At 45.4% G+C, this 14368-nt stretch overlaps 1 pseudogene; it reads left to right on the top strand.

Annotated features, from left to right (window-relative positions):
- Positions 1-9424: 9424 nt before the first annotated feature.
- Positions 9425-14368, top strand: part of LOC108312285 — a 10259-nt pseudogene continuing 5315 nt past the window's right edge.

Raw genomic sequence — 14368 nt, 5'->3', positions numbered from 1 at the left:
AAGCAATCGTTAATGAAAGTTAAGATCTGAAGAATGAAAACCTAAAATACTCGGTTCTTGCTCAGGCATAAGGCTTTCTCATTCAAGCATTTCATTTCATTGAATCGGTCTTTCTTCTTAAGCCATCTCCTGTTCTTTCACTCAATACTATGTCTTAATTAAATGGTTCTGTTTTATAACCTAGAACCAGGAAATGACATGGACCATAGACCTGCAAATGAACACCTGCTGCCTCTATTTTTTTTAGGTGAAAGGATTGACAGAGACTCTGTGAAGGGTTGGAGAAAAAAATTATTTCACAACCTCTGAGTGAAGAGAATACGGTTTTTCATATATTTTCTTTTTACCACCAAAAAGTTAAAAAGGAAAAGACTGTGAAGCTTGTTTATGCTTTTACCCGTGGGCTCTTTTACTCAGGCACTGGGATCCTCCAGCCCAATCATGTAGCAATTGGGTTCAGATTTAATTTGGCAGCTTTTTTGATGTGCCATTTTTGTTCCAGGTGGTCTATTGGCTTCTTCTTGGAGCCACCTGGCTCATCTGGTGATATGACTTTAATTATGGATTTTGGTTTATTGGGGTTTGAGGAGCTGCAGATTGTGGGGTAGACCAGATGTCCTAGTGGATGCCTGGTTTGTTCCTCAAGGTACTTAAAAATTTGGGAATAAGAGGCCTACTTTGAAATGTTAGGAGATTTTTGTGTAAAAAAAAAAAATCAATTTCTAGCCCTGTGGGAGGCCAGGCGATGCTGAGTTCACCATCGTACACTCCAGCGCCTGGCTCGTGTTGCATGGAGGCCACTGCAGCCTTCATTTCAGATGGGCTGTGGTTCTCTACCGGCTACCCTCTGGCCTCTATGCTTGTCAGGCTTCTTTTTGCTTTTCGGATAAAGACCAGATTCTTTCCACAGCCCACAAGGCCTGCACAGTCTGATTTCTGCCTACCTCGTTGACCTCATCTTGGGCCAGCAATCGTTAACAACAAACACACATCCAGTGCTAAGCATGTGCGGGGCTCTTTCAATCATCAGAGCAAGCCTGGGAGGGAGGTACTATCATTATCCTCATTTGACAGGCGGAGACAGTGAGGTACAGAGGAGTCAAGTAACTTATGTAAGGTTACACAGCTTGGAAGAGCCACCAGCCCTGGGGAGACTGGGCCCTGAAGCACTCCACTCTCTCTCCATTCTAGTTGCAGGGGGGCTCCTACTGCTGGCCTTTATGGGTACTGTTTCCCCTGCCTACTGGGCTTTCCTGCCCTTCCCCACCTTCCTCCACTTGATTTCCCCAACCGTTAGTCCTGGCTCAAATGCCACTTTCTCAGGGTTAGCCTCTCAGTGTCAGTCCCCAGAGCTCATGGTTTTGGTTCCTATCCTCTTGAGCAACACCCTCTGGTGGAAGCTTTGGCCATATGGAAATGCTGTCTGTTAGCGCTGTCCAGCATGCAGCCACCAGCCACATGGGTTGCTGGGCACTTGGCTGGTGTGATGGAAGACTTGGATTATTCATTTGTTTGATTTTAATTAATTCATATTTTAATGAAAGTTAGGATCTGAAGAATGAAAGCCTAAAATACTTGATTTTTGCTGAGGCATAAGGCTTTCTCATTCAAGCATTGTATTTCACTGAATCAGCCTTTCCTCTTATGCCCTCTCCTGTTCTTTCACTTGATACTGTCCTAATTAAGTGGTTTTGTTTTATAATCTGGAACCAGGAAATGACATGGATCATAGACCTTCCCCAAATAAACACCTGCTTCCTATATTCTTTTAAATGAAAGGATTGACCCAGACTCTGTGAAGAGATGGAGGAAAAGTTCAAAGAGCCCCCTATGGCAAATGGCTTCCATTTTGGACAGCGCAGCTTTGGATCTTCGCTTTACGTGGGAATTATAGTCCCTCATTCCGTCTGTTGTCCCCCACTACACCCCTGACACCTGAGACAGTGCCTGGCACACCCCAGATTCTGGCTGAATGGACAAACCCTATAGCTTTTGTCTCCACCAGAGAAGAATGTGCTGAAGAGGGGCTGCCTGGAACCCCAGGGCAGAGGGTGCCGTGGTGACAGCACAGACATGGGGGTCAGAGCTGCATTTGAACCCAGGTCCCAAATGTAGGAGCTCTGTGAGCCTCAGCTTCCTCATCAGGAAAATAGAACATTTTCTACTTCTTTCTAATAGAGCATTGTTGTGAGGAGTAAGTGAACGTTTTTGGTAATAGTAGCTGAGATTTATTGTGCGTTTCTCTTGTTTTCTAAGTTTTCCACACATTGTTTCATCCATCCTCTCAGCAAGCTGAGGTGTGGAGGGGCTTGGTGGCTGGGGTGGCAGTCTGAGGCAGCTGTGTTTGCACTGGGCAGTTTCTTTCCTCAGGGCTTGCCCTTCATCGTAAAGAGTTCAGCTGGTGGCAGAAATCCTAGCTGTTGCCCACACCTCTTCCCTACTCCCCCTTCCTGCTTCGGCTCTTCTCTGAGTCCAGGTGCAGGCATGAGGCTCCACGATGGGTGTGAGCCCCTTCTAGGGGCAGCTCTGGGCAGCCAGAGCCTCTGTGGTGTCCCAGGGGCTATGCCCAGCAGAGCAGAAGGACTTCGCCCTCACAGTAGCCCCAGGGGCCCTGAGGGCCGGGGACGGGCAGGATGCCAGGTGGCCATGAATGGACTGGTGACCTGGCTAATTTCTTGGGTCACCCCACTGCTGTCCCAGACCTTGCATGGCTCATTTGGTCACCATGAGCCTGGTCCAGCTGTGTGAGGTTGGCCTTTCTCCCCTCAGGCAGGGTGGCTTCCATTTACACTCCTTGGGGACTCTTCCTTGAGGGACTCTGAGGCTGAGAAGGGCAGGTGTGGGGAGTGGAGAGGAGTGTGGAGGAGGAGGGGAAGAGAAGCAGGGAGAGGGTGAGCTCTGTGGGATAGGGGTCATCTCTGCCCAGGAACCAGGGCATTTGGGGATTTCTAACCTCTTAGGCAGCGCTGAGCCACAGGCTAAGGGTAATAATAATAACATTTATCAAGCACTTGGAATGTGCCAGGCACTGTTTTAATCACTTTGCCCTTCAAATTAAATTCTGTGATTTAACCCCATTTGACAGATAAGTGAACTGAAGAACAGAGAGGTTAAGTAACTTGCCCAAGGTCACATAGTAAGTGGTAGAGCCAGGATTTCAACCCAAGCAGTTAGACTTCAGAACTTAAATCCCTATGAAATAGCAAATTCAGCTTATCTCATCATTTACAAGCTTGGTGGGAAGCCCAAAAGTTAGCTATCTGATATACTCTATTTATTTTTTAGCTGATACATGGGAATTCTAAGAAGCAGGAGTTTTGAGGACTTGCTCAATGACATACCTGTGACTGATATGGAGCTGCGTAAGAACCCACTTTCTGAGTCCTACTGTGGTCACACACTGAAGAAAAATCATGACTTGATCACACGAAGACAACAAAAATTCCACCTCCACTGAGATTGCTCTTAGAGACTCCAATTAAGTGTTTCTGGAAGCATGTCTATGAGATGGTCTGGAAAAGAAGGTCCGGAAGGAGAGGAAGTCTGGATGATACCTTGAGAGATTCATGGTGCTTCTTTGCTGACTAAGGCACACTCTATATCAGCGTGATCACAGCATTATAGTAAAAGTGCTTGATTCAATAGAACTTAAAGAGAAAGTGACTACAGCTTAGCTTCAGAAGAAGGGGGTGGAAATTAGACAAAATTGAGAGGAGATGGTATGGGGGAAAGGCCGCAGACTTCTGAGTTGGTAAACTCGGGTATGGACCTGCTGCTGTCCTACCTGTGTGAGGCTGGGCTACTCCTTAGAGACTATGTCCTCATATGGACAACAATGACTTCAGTGTATGTGTGAGCAGAGATGAAGCTGCTGAAATACCTAACTTATAGGGTCGTCTTGACCAGTGATAGTTATAAATATTCTTAAAACAATTAGCAACGGTTCCAAAGTGTTTTATGTTCGTGTGGATTTCTTGGAAATTAATAGGTACTGCTTGACAAAAATTTCTATGGTCAAATAAGCTTAGAAAAGTCTTAGTTAAGCAAAGGGACACACATTTTTTTTGAACTTCTCAGTGCCTTTAGGTTCTGGATTCATATCCAACTCCATTTCCAGTCATGTTTTTTAGGATTCCCAATTCTAATTTCTTTTTTTTTTTTTTTTTTTTGAGATCTAGTCTTGCTCTGTCGGCAGGCTGGAGCGCAGTGGCGCAGTGTCGGCTCACTGCAACTTCCGCCTCCTGAGTTCAAGCGATTCTTCCAGTTCAGCCTCCCTAGTAGTTGGGACTACAGGTGCGTGTCACCATGCCCAGTTAATTTTTTTTGAATCTTTTGTAGAGATGGAGTTTCACCATGTTGGCCAGGATGGTCTCGATCTCTTGACCTCGTGATCTGCCTGCCTTGGCCTCCCAAAGTGCTGGGATTACAGGTGTGAGCCACTGCGCCCGGCCATTCTGATATCTTAAAAAAGAAACTCTTACTTTTTAATTTTTTTTTGAGAACTATTTCCCCTTTTGTGTTCTCTAAGTCTTAAAGTACTTGTAATCTTCTGTGGCACTTTGAATGGTAACTAGTGAGGTACCCTGAGCTAAAACAATGACATGTGTGTCACACATGGTGTCGGGGAATGCAATCGGTATTTATTGAGTGCTTACTATATGCTAGCTACTTAACATACATAATCTCATTTATCGAATGCAAAAAATAATGAGTAATTTTGTTATTCCCGTCTTCCCATTTTACAGACTGGGAAACTGAGGCTCTGAGAACTCCAGTATCCAAGGCAACTATCGAACTTTATGGCCCTGTTGGGCTTAAAAATTAAACTTCAGGCTGACTCTGAAGTCTGTGTTCCTGGGGTGGTGCGCAAAACATGGCATTGTGGGTTGTCAGAAAATGAAAAGTAACCAAGTAGAGAAATGGACAGCTCCTTGGGCAATGAAACACAAACAGGGCCCCAGGAAAAACAATGAGTTAGCGGGCCACCTGCTTCCCTCTGGCTAGAGTGCTGGGGCTGCAGAGATGACCGAATAAATGAAGAACAGGGTCGAGTTGTCTAAAGGTTGACAAGCCAATAAAATGACAGCGTGCATTTAGATTAAAGAATGGAAAATGGGTATAATTGCAATAAATTGGCCATTTCTACTCCTTTGGCTCAGCCCTGGACCTTCCCTGTGTTCACGATGGATCAATTGTGATATCTCTAGGTTCCCAGGATTTGGTGGAAGCTGACTGTGGATATTAGCAGGAAGATCTTAGGTCTCTAAGTTAGACAATAGGTCCTGACCTGGTAAAGCTACATGTACTCTCTGAGCTTCAGTTGCTCATCTCTAAAATACTGGTTAGAAAGCCTCCCTCCCAGGCTGGGTGCAGAGGCTTATGCCTGTCATCCCAGCACTTTGGGAGGCTGAGGCAGGCAGATCACAAGGTTAAGAGATTAAGACCATCCTGGCCAACATGCTGAAACCCCGTGTTTACTAAAAATATAAAAATTAGCTGGGCATGGTGGCACCTGCCTGTAGTCTTAGCTACTGGGGAGGCTGGGGCAGGAGAACTGCTTGAATCCAGGAGGCAGAGGTTGCAGTGAGCCGAGATTGCACCACTGCACTCCAGTCTGGTGACAGAGTGAGACTCCATCTCAAAAAGAATAATAATAATAATAATAATAATAATAATAAAAGCCTCCCTCCCAGTGTTCTTGTAAGGATCAAATGGTCCATGGTGGAATAATGCCTGGTAGGTAGTTACCATTGAACGACACACAGAGCGACAAAGCATCTTATTAGGTTTGAGGGTATGAAGATTTTACTCTATAGGCTTTCTATCAATGAGGGATCAATGCATCTCTTGGTCACCTTCCTTGAATATCATCTCACTTCAGCTCACATGGGTGTGAGAGCTTAACTACCCTCTTTCCTCTCCTCATTTACCCAGGAATACCTCTCTGTGAGACAATAGGGAAGGAAGTGACCTATGAGGTATCATCTAAAAAGAACCAAATTAACTGCCCGCCGTAAACCACCATCCTGACTGGCTTCCCATGGTGCCCAATATCACCATTAGGTAGAGTTCTCTGGCTTGAGGCAGTGGGCACAGCCTAGAGGCAAGAGCTCTGGATTTATTCCCGAAGCATGAAGTCTGAAATCAATCTTGGCCCTGGAAGAGCCTTGGACAGAATCTCTCAAATCATTTCCTTTGCCTGGAGGAGCAAATGTGTTTTTTCCCCGAAGCTGAGAGAACTCCCAGGGGCGTGGGGAGGCCCCTGGCCCACGTGGTGTCAGTTGAGTGTGACTGGGCTTGGCTGCAGGATCCCTGCACCTCACTCAGAACACAGTCTTCCACTCAGGTACTGCCAATTTCTGCCCTGTAGGACTCTTCCCAAGTACTGCCAGATCTTTTGATTTTTTAAAGATAAGCACAAACATCTGGATTTAAATACGTAAAATAACTCCTAAGTTTTAAATGTTAACAAGCTCTTCCCTTTCCTTCAAGATTCTTTCTAGTCATCCCCTCTACTGGGGAGTCTTCCCTTATCCCGCAGCCACCCCTGTGCCCACGCACCTTCTGCCTTGCTCCATCATTGCACCTTATCACCTTGTAGGATCTCTCGTGGGCTGCTTACCTGCCCATCTCTCACGTTTTTTTTTTTTTTTTTTTTTGAGACGGGGTCTTGCTTTGTCACCCAGGCTGGAGTGCAGTGGAGCAGTCACATCTCACTGCAGCCTCAGCTTCCTGGGCTCAAGCAATTCTCCCATCTCAACCCCCTGAATAGCTGGGACTACAGGCATGCATCACCATGCCTGGCTAATTTTTGTGTTTTTTTGTAGAGATGAAGTTTTGTCATAATTGCCCAGGCTGGTGATGCATGCCCGTAGTCCCAGCTATTCAGGGGGCTGAGAGATCCACCTGCCTTGGCCTCAAGAGATCCACCTGCCTTGGCCTCCCAATGTGTTGGGATTATGGGTTTGAGTCACTGTACCCGGTCACCTAGGCATATTCCTAAATGGAAATGGATTATACATTATACTCTGTAAAGTGACTTTACCCACATATAAAGACAGGAAAAATAAACAGAATATAAGTTACACCAATTATTAGAGCGGTCAGGATATTTGTGAAGTTCTTTCCATGAAAAAATGCATTACTGTTATGATCAATAATAACTTGGAAATGAATTTGATATTGAAAAAATGCAGAAAGGTACAGAGAATATCGTAACAAACATCCATATAATCACTGCCTTGAATTGCTGTTAACATTTTATTTTATTTTCTTCAAATACTTTTATACCCATGAAATACAAAATTCGAAGATAAAGTTGAAGTCCTCTTTTCCTGTCTTTCTCATCCACTCCTGCCCACCTCCTTCCTCTCTCTACCTTACACTCCTTACACACCACATGCACCTGTGACATGCATGGAGCAGGTTTCCTTTCCCTCTTTTACACTTGACAATGTCATTTCAAACAATAGATAAAGTGAGAAAACAAAATAATTTTACTTTTCTAAACCAAATTCCTGTCCTGTTAGATGCCAGAATGAGGGACCTAAAATCTCAGTTTTAGGGACTAGAATTTTCCAGTAGGCATTGCTACCAGGAGAGTGTTCCTTTCAGGGAAGTGTTGTATGTTGATTGGGACTACACACGTTGAGTATAACCAGAGAAATGACAAACTTATTTAAAGTTTATAATATCATAGGCCCCTTTAAATACATAATCTCATGTAATCTTTCCAGAAGCCCACAAGGAAGGCATTTCACTCCCATTTTACGGATGAGGAAACTAAGGCTTAGGCGAAGTGACATCTGCAGTTTTTCAGCCAATATCAAGCATGGCTGGGTTTGAACTGAGGTCTGTCGGATTCCAGTGCTCACGAGAGGAGAGACAGCTGAGTGACACAGGCTGCAAGTGACTTAGGCCTGCTGGTCGAGGTTTTTGTTTTCATTAAATAGGACTTCTATTTGGTGTTCTGTTTTCTTTCACTCACTCATAATTTTCCTGAAAATTTCTCTCCTTAGGGCAACATTTTTCATCACAAAAGGTGATTTGTTTTGGAAAAGTTGGAGTAAAAACAGCTCTATATTTCTTGATTTTCAGAGAATGGAAAAACACATGCTATTCCGTGTGTTTTTAATAGCTACTCAAAGAAATTACAGAAGACACATTAATTATTCTTCTTTGTGAATCACTCCAAATGCCATCCAAGTTTTCCAAAGAATAATAGGGAACGTGAGTTGAGAAAATGACTAATTTCTCAATAGATTTATTCTATGTATGAAATCTGTGTCCTCTGCTTTAGAAAGGTAAATGTGCTTGCTTTTTTTTTCTTTTTTTTTTTTTTTAAATAACTTGCAGTTATTAAACATTCTCCAAGGAAAAGCAGACTTCCAGGTGCTTTTGGGGCATTCAAGCAGACATGGTTCCTATCCACGGGATTTTCAACTTTAAAATCTCATAAGAGGCTGGGCACGGTGGCTCACGCCTGTAATCCCAGCACTTTGGGAGGCTGAGGAGGGTAGATTACCTGAGGTCAGGAGTTCAAGACCAGCCTGACCAGCATGGTAAAACTCTATCTCTACTATATGTAAAAAATTACCCAGGTGTGGTGGTGTATGCCTGTAGTTCCAGCTAGGAGGCTGTGAGGTAGGAGAATTGCTTGAACCTGGGAGGTGGAGGTTGCAGTGAGCCGAGATTGTGCCACTGCACTTCAGTGTGGGTGACAGAGCAAGACTCCATTATAAAAAGAAAAAAATCTTGTAAGATGGGCAAAGATATACAAAGTTGTGTGAACTCATAATAATAGCTAGTATTTGTAGTGTTTTGCAATTTAAACAGCTCATTCATTACAGAATTTCATTGAACAACCCTGTGAGATGGAAGAGAGGACACTAATCTCTGTTGTACAGAACCAGCAAGCAGAGTGCTCTGTGATTGAGGGATTGGATTAGGTCACCTGGCAGGTGAGTGGAAGAACTGCACCTCCAACAAAAGTCTTCTGACTCCTGGATCTGTGTCCATTACATCGGGAGGCTGATCAGAGTTTCAATGCTGACTCTGATGCTGGCCAGTTGTGTGCGCTTGACCAGACACTTAGCCACTCCGAGCCTCATGTCTTCATCTGTGGAAGGAGGAACTAGGATGCTTGTATCAGATGGGACATGAGAAGAATCAGTGAGCCTGAGAGAGATCTGAAAGAAGAGGCTTCTTATATCAGACTTGGCAGAAAGCAGGGCTCAATGGGGAGCATCCTTGAGTGGCTTATGAAAACTAAGTGTGCGTGTGCGTGTGTGCTCTCTCTTTCTCTTCTCCTTCCCAACTTCTCCCCCAGACCCTGTCACCTCTCATCTCTGCTCCTCATTCTGCCTGTTTTCATCTTTTCCTCTTTCCAAAGGCTTCCTCTGCTTCTGTGGACACAGGAGATACAATGGGTGCTTCAGCTCTTACTTGTCAGCTTGCTCCAAGTGTCAACAGTAAAGAACTGGAATTTCTGTTTCTTGGAAAAGGTGGGGGTCTCACTATGTTGTCCAGGCTGGTCCTGAACTCCTGGACTTATGTAATCCCCCTACTTTGGCCTCCCAAAGTGCTGGAATTACAGGTGTGAGCCACCACGCCTGATTACCAGGACTAGAATTGCTGAGTAGCAATCACAAACTTTAGAAAAACAGAATCCAGTTGGCCCAGCTTGGGTCAGGGTTCTTGGAGAGGGGCCATAGTGGGAGCATGGGTCCAGTGGCCAACAGCATTTAATAGGCCATTAATTACCCATCAGTGTGTTTACTGCTATGACCAGGTCAGATTTTTAAAGCTACTGTTAATTGAGTGTTTGTGTAAGTCAGGCATTGTGCCTGGCATCAGTGATTTCATTTCATCCTCACAGTAATCCTTTGAGGGATGCATGATAAATCCCAAATTTTACATAGGAAACTGAGGGTCAGATGATAGAACCATTTGCCCAAGATGCATAGGTAATAAGAGGCAGAGCTAAGATTGGAACACAGGTCTGTGTGACTCCAGATCAGACACAATGTAACCACCTGCCTATAAGACATTTTGTGCTCATCTGAATGTTCAGGAATGAATGAAGGAATGAGTGAATTAATTACTATTACTTGAAATATGCACAAGGTTAGGGGAGTGCTGCGTTCCATTCCCAAGCTTTCCTGGAGGCAAGTGTGCTCTGATTTACTTAAGGGTCATTCCTGGATCCTAGTTTAAATTATTCCTTGAGGCTGCCTGTCTTGGCTCTACACCTCTCTCCAGTCCGAGCACAACCCAAGCCACTGGCAGCCAGACCTCCCCACTTCCCCACCAAAATTACCTGGCCCTCCAGCCTGCGCTGAAGTTCCAGCTTTTCTTTTTGTACCTCATCACAAGATAACGGATAAAGCAGAACTTCATAGAAACTGAACTGCACCTTTTCAGACCCCTGTGTGATGGGAAGTCTTGGAGGTGAGGTGAGAATTCACTGACCACAGGGCAGTGTAAATGGGCCTTGATGTTGCTGGTGTCAGCTACGGAACCATCGCCAGACCTTTGCTAGGGATTTGCTGGGGTTGGGGAGCCAAAGATGGTTATGCAGGGCAGGAGGTGACTCTGTTCCCATTACTCCACCCACAGTTAGATTTTTTACTTCCTTATTTAGGAAACACGTGAAGGATTTTATACTAAGTTGACACTAGGTTGGGCCAAGACAGCTCGCGGAGGCATTTCACCCTCATTTTACTGATGAGGAAACAGACTTAGGTGAAGTGATATATTTGGTTACTCGACCAATCAAGTGCAGCTGGATTTGAACTTAGATCTATTGGGCTCTAGTGCTCGAGAGGAGAGACAGCTGAATGACACAGGCTGCAAGTGATTTAGGCTTGGTGGCGGAGGTTCTTGTTCTCATTAAATAGATCTGTTGGCGCTAAGTGGCAACAGTAAAGATCTGGAATTTCTTTTTTTTTCTTTTGTAAAGATGGGGTCTCACTAGGTTGTCCGGGGTGGTCTGAACATCTCACTGTGTTGTCCAGGCTGGCCCCCAAGGCAGACAGGAAAGCATGAATGAATGGGTCTCAGGGAATGTGCACATTTTTTGGACTGGATTATCATCTTGTGGCTGGGTTTGTGTCCACTCGCGACAATCCTCTATAGAGCTCAGGGCTTGGGGAGGCCCATTTATATCTGGGTTAGAAATAGAGCCTTTGTGTCCAGCAGTGGTGGCTCAAACCTATAATCCCAGCACTTTGAGAGGCCAAGGTGGGTGGATCACTTGGGGAATTCAAGACCAGCCTGGCCAACGTGGTGAAACTGCATATCTACTATAAATACAAAAATTAGCCGGGTGTGGGTGGCAGATGCCTGTAATTCCAGCTACTTGGGAGGCTGAGGCAGTAGAATCGCTTGAACAGGGGAAGCAGAGGCTGCAGTGGGCCGAGATTGCACCACTGCTCTCCCGCCTGGGGGACAGAGATCGGGAGCAGACCTAAAGACAATAAGCTTGTCTTTAGGTTAACTTAACAAAGTTAACCTCCCAATTGAACCTCTCAGATTTCTGCTGTGTGACATGGAGATAGTAATGGGTGCATTGCAGGGTAGATCTGAGGATGAAATGAGATCATGGACATACAGATCCTTGCACACTGCACACTGGGCATGCTTTCTTCTCTCCTGAAATTCCCTCCCCATCTGGCTGCACTTTGGGAGTGTCCTCTCTATCTCTGGGAGTAGCTCCTGGGTCACTTCCTCCATGAAGCCCACCCAGCTCTCAGTCAGAGTGAGGCTGAATTTCTTCTGTGCTCCCACATTCCTGTGTGCTTTCCTTTCTTTGAGACTTTCTGACAAGGTAGTCTAAGAAAAGTGTTTTTATGTCTGCCCCTGATCTCACTTCAGCTCCTTGGAGGGGTCATTTAACTTTACTCTTGATCTTATTCTTCAGTAAAAAGTTTTTACTTCTTCCTTTCTTTTCTTTTTTTTCCGAGATGGAATTTCACTCTTGTCACCTAGGTTGGAGTTCAATGGTGTTATTTCGGCTCATTGCAACTTCCACCTCCTACATTCAAGCGATTCTCCTGCTTCGGCTTCCCCGAGTAGCTGGGATTACAGGTGCCCCCCACCATGCCCAGCTAATTTTTGTATTTTTAGTAGAGAGAGGGTTTCACCATATTGGCCAGGCTGGTCTGGAACTCCTGACCTCAGGTGATCCAACCACCTTGGCCTCCCAAAGTGCTGGGATTACAGGAATGAGCCACCGCACCCAGTCAGTTTTCACGTGGCTGTCCAGAATAACGACTCCACTTCCCAGCCTTCCCTGCAGCTAGTATGTCCATGTGACCAAGCTATGATATGGACAGAAGTGATGTGGGAAACTTTTAAACCCTTATCTGGGGGGGTCTGTCTGCTTTCTCTTTCCTCCTTCTCCTTCCCTGTGGCTGGAAGGCACATATGGTGGAAAACCATGGTAGATCACGTGGAATGGTGGCAACCCTCTGTGTCCGTTTGCTGGGGCTGCTGTAACAAAGTACCACAGACTATGTGCTTAATCAATGGAAATTTACTCTCTTGCAGTTCTGGAGACTACAAGTCTGAGATCAAGATGTTGGCAGGGTTGTTTTGAGGGAAGGATCCATTCTGGGCCTCTCTCCTTGTGTTGTAGATGGCCATCTTTTCCCTGTGTCTTCATGTCACTTTTCCTCTGTTTAAGTTCATGTCCAAATTGCCCCATCGTATAAGGACACCAGTCATATTGAATTAGGGCCCATCTACTCTAATATGACCTCATCTTAAATCATTACATTGTTAATACCCCTATTTACAAATAAAGTGTCATTTCTGAGGTACTGGGGGTTAGAGCTTCCAAATACGAATTTTTTGGGAGGCACAGTGCAACCCGGAATAACCTCATAGTAGATGCTGCACTGCTGAGATGACCTTTCAGGGCCGAAGGCCTGATTCCCGAAGCTGCCAGCTCTCAGCTCTCAGCCTTCCTAAGAATGGTTCTCAGCTGAAGGGAGTCTTCCAGTCCAAGGTCATACCCCTTCCTAGGGATAGCAGCATCCAGTGACTAGTCTCTCTCTGTGTATAAAGATCCTGCTCCCTTATCTCAACTCAGACCATCCTGAAAGGCCACCACAGCTTCAGGGCTCCCCTGGGTCTGGCTGTGGGCTTGGTTGTGACTGCATCACAGCTCAACTCCTCCCTCTGCTACTTAGTCCAACTTTGTACCTTTTCCCACAGGTTCATCCCCAGAGCAGCCTTCAATCAGCTTCCTGCATTTGGAGCTCCATATTGAAGCCTGCTTCCTGGGAAGCCCGCACTGCAACACACCCTTATGACCCCAGAGCAGTGAAGAATCCTATGTCCCTGACACCAGGGAGCTGTCTTTTTTAGTTCTGTACTGTTTAAACCCAGCCTGTGATGTGAGAGAGAAAGAAACTTGCTCATCAAATGTTCTGTTGTTTCAGCAGAGTCTATATCCTAAGTACTTGCTGGAGGCTGCAGACGGGGATTAGCACAGAGAAGGTGGTTACACCCAGTGAGTTCTGATGGCCTTTCTAGTCTGGATTTTCCAGGATTCCCAGATTCTGTGAACACAGCATAGTGGGCAGGGGTCCCCAAATCTGTCTGTTTATCACTGAAAAATACTTGTTTGGGAGTTTATCCAAGACCTCCAAAATCTCTGTGGTCACGCCCAGATGGTCCTGATGCAGCCAGCTGTGCAGCCTTTGACAGTGGTATTTGGGAGGCACTGGTGTGTGAGAAAGTCAGTAAATTTTGATTAGGAAACTTAGTTCCAGCTCTGAATGTATATTTTCCTTCCTCTTATCTTTTTGGGTTTCAATTTCCTCATGCCTAAAATAGGACTAAATTATTTGAAAGTCCGGTGCTCTGCCTGCTACAGAAAGTTGTAGGAGGCCAAATTGAGCCCAGGTGAGGGGTTCTGAAGGGTCAGTAGAGCTGTCTCAATACACAAGGTGCTATTATCTTTATTGGTATTTACGTGAAAAGGCTGTTTTGGTCATGGGTTGTGTGAACAAATACTTGACAGATGGTGCTTCCAGAGCACTCCCAGGGGCCTTGTTACTCCGGGATTTTCCACTGAATGCAGTCCTCTTTCAAAGTTTTGTTTTGAAACCAGAGAGCCAGTGAGGAGCTTTGGTTAATCCTGGATGTGGGCTGAGCAACTCAACTAGCTGAGCATGGGGCAAGCCTTTTATCTAAGCCTCAACCTTTGGTTGACCTGGGAAGAGAAACGCTCAGTCCTGAAGACAGCTGGCCACAGTTGACCGATTGTGAGCTGCAGACTTTATTGCAGCTCCCAGAAGTCTCCGGACTGAGCGGAACCACTTTCTCTGCCTTTATCTAGATATGCTTTCTTTGAGGCAGG

This window comes from Cebus imitator, unplaced genomic scaffold, assembly GCF_001604975.1.
Source record: "Cebus imitator isolate Cc_AM_T3 unplaced genomic scaffold, Cebus_imitator-1.0 Scaffold8, whole genome shotgun sequence".
NCBI classification, from domain to species: Eukaryota; Metazoa; Chordata; class Mammalia; order Primates; family Cebidae; genus Cebus; species Cebus imitator.
The sequence above is the reverse complement of the archived record's forward strand: the minus strand, read 5'-3'. Positions and strand labels throughout refer to the sequence as shown.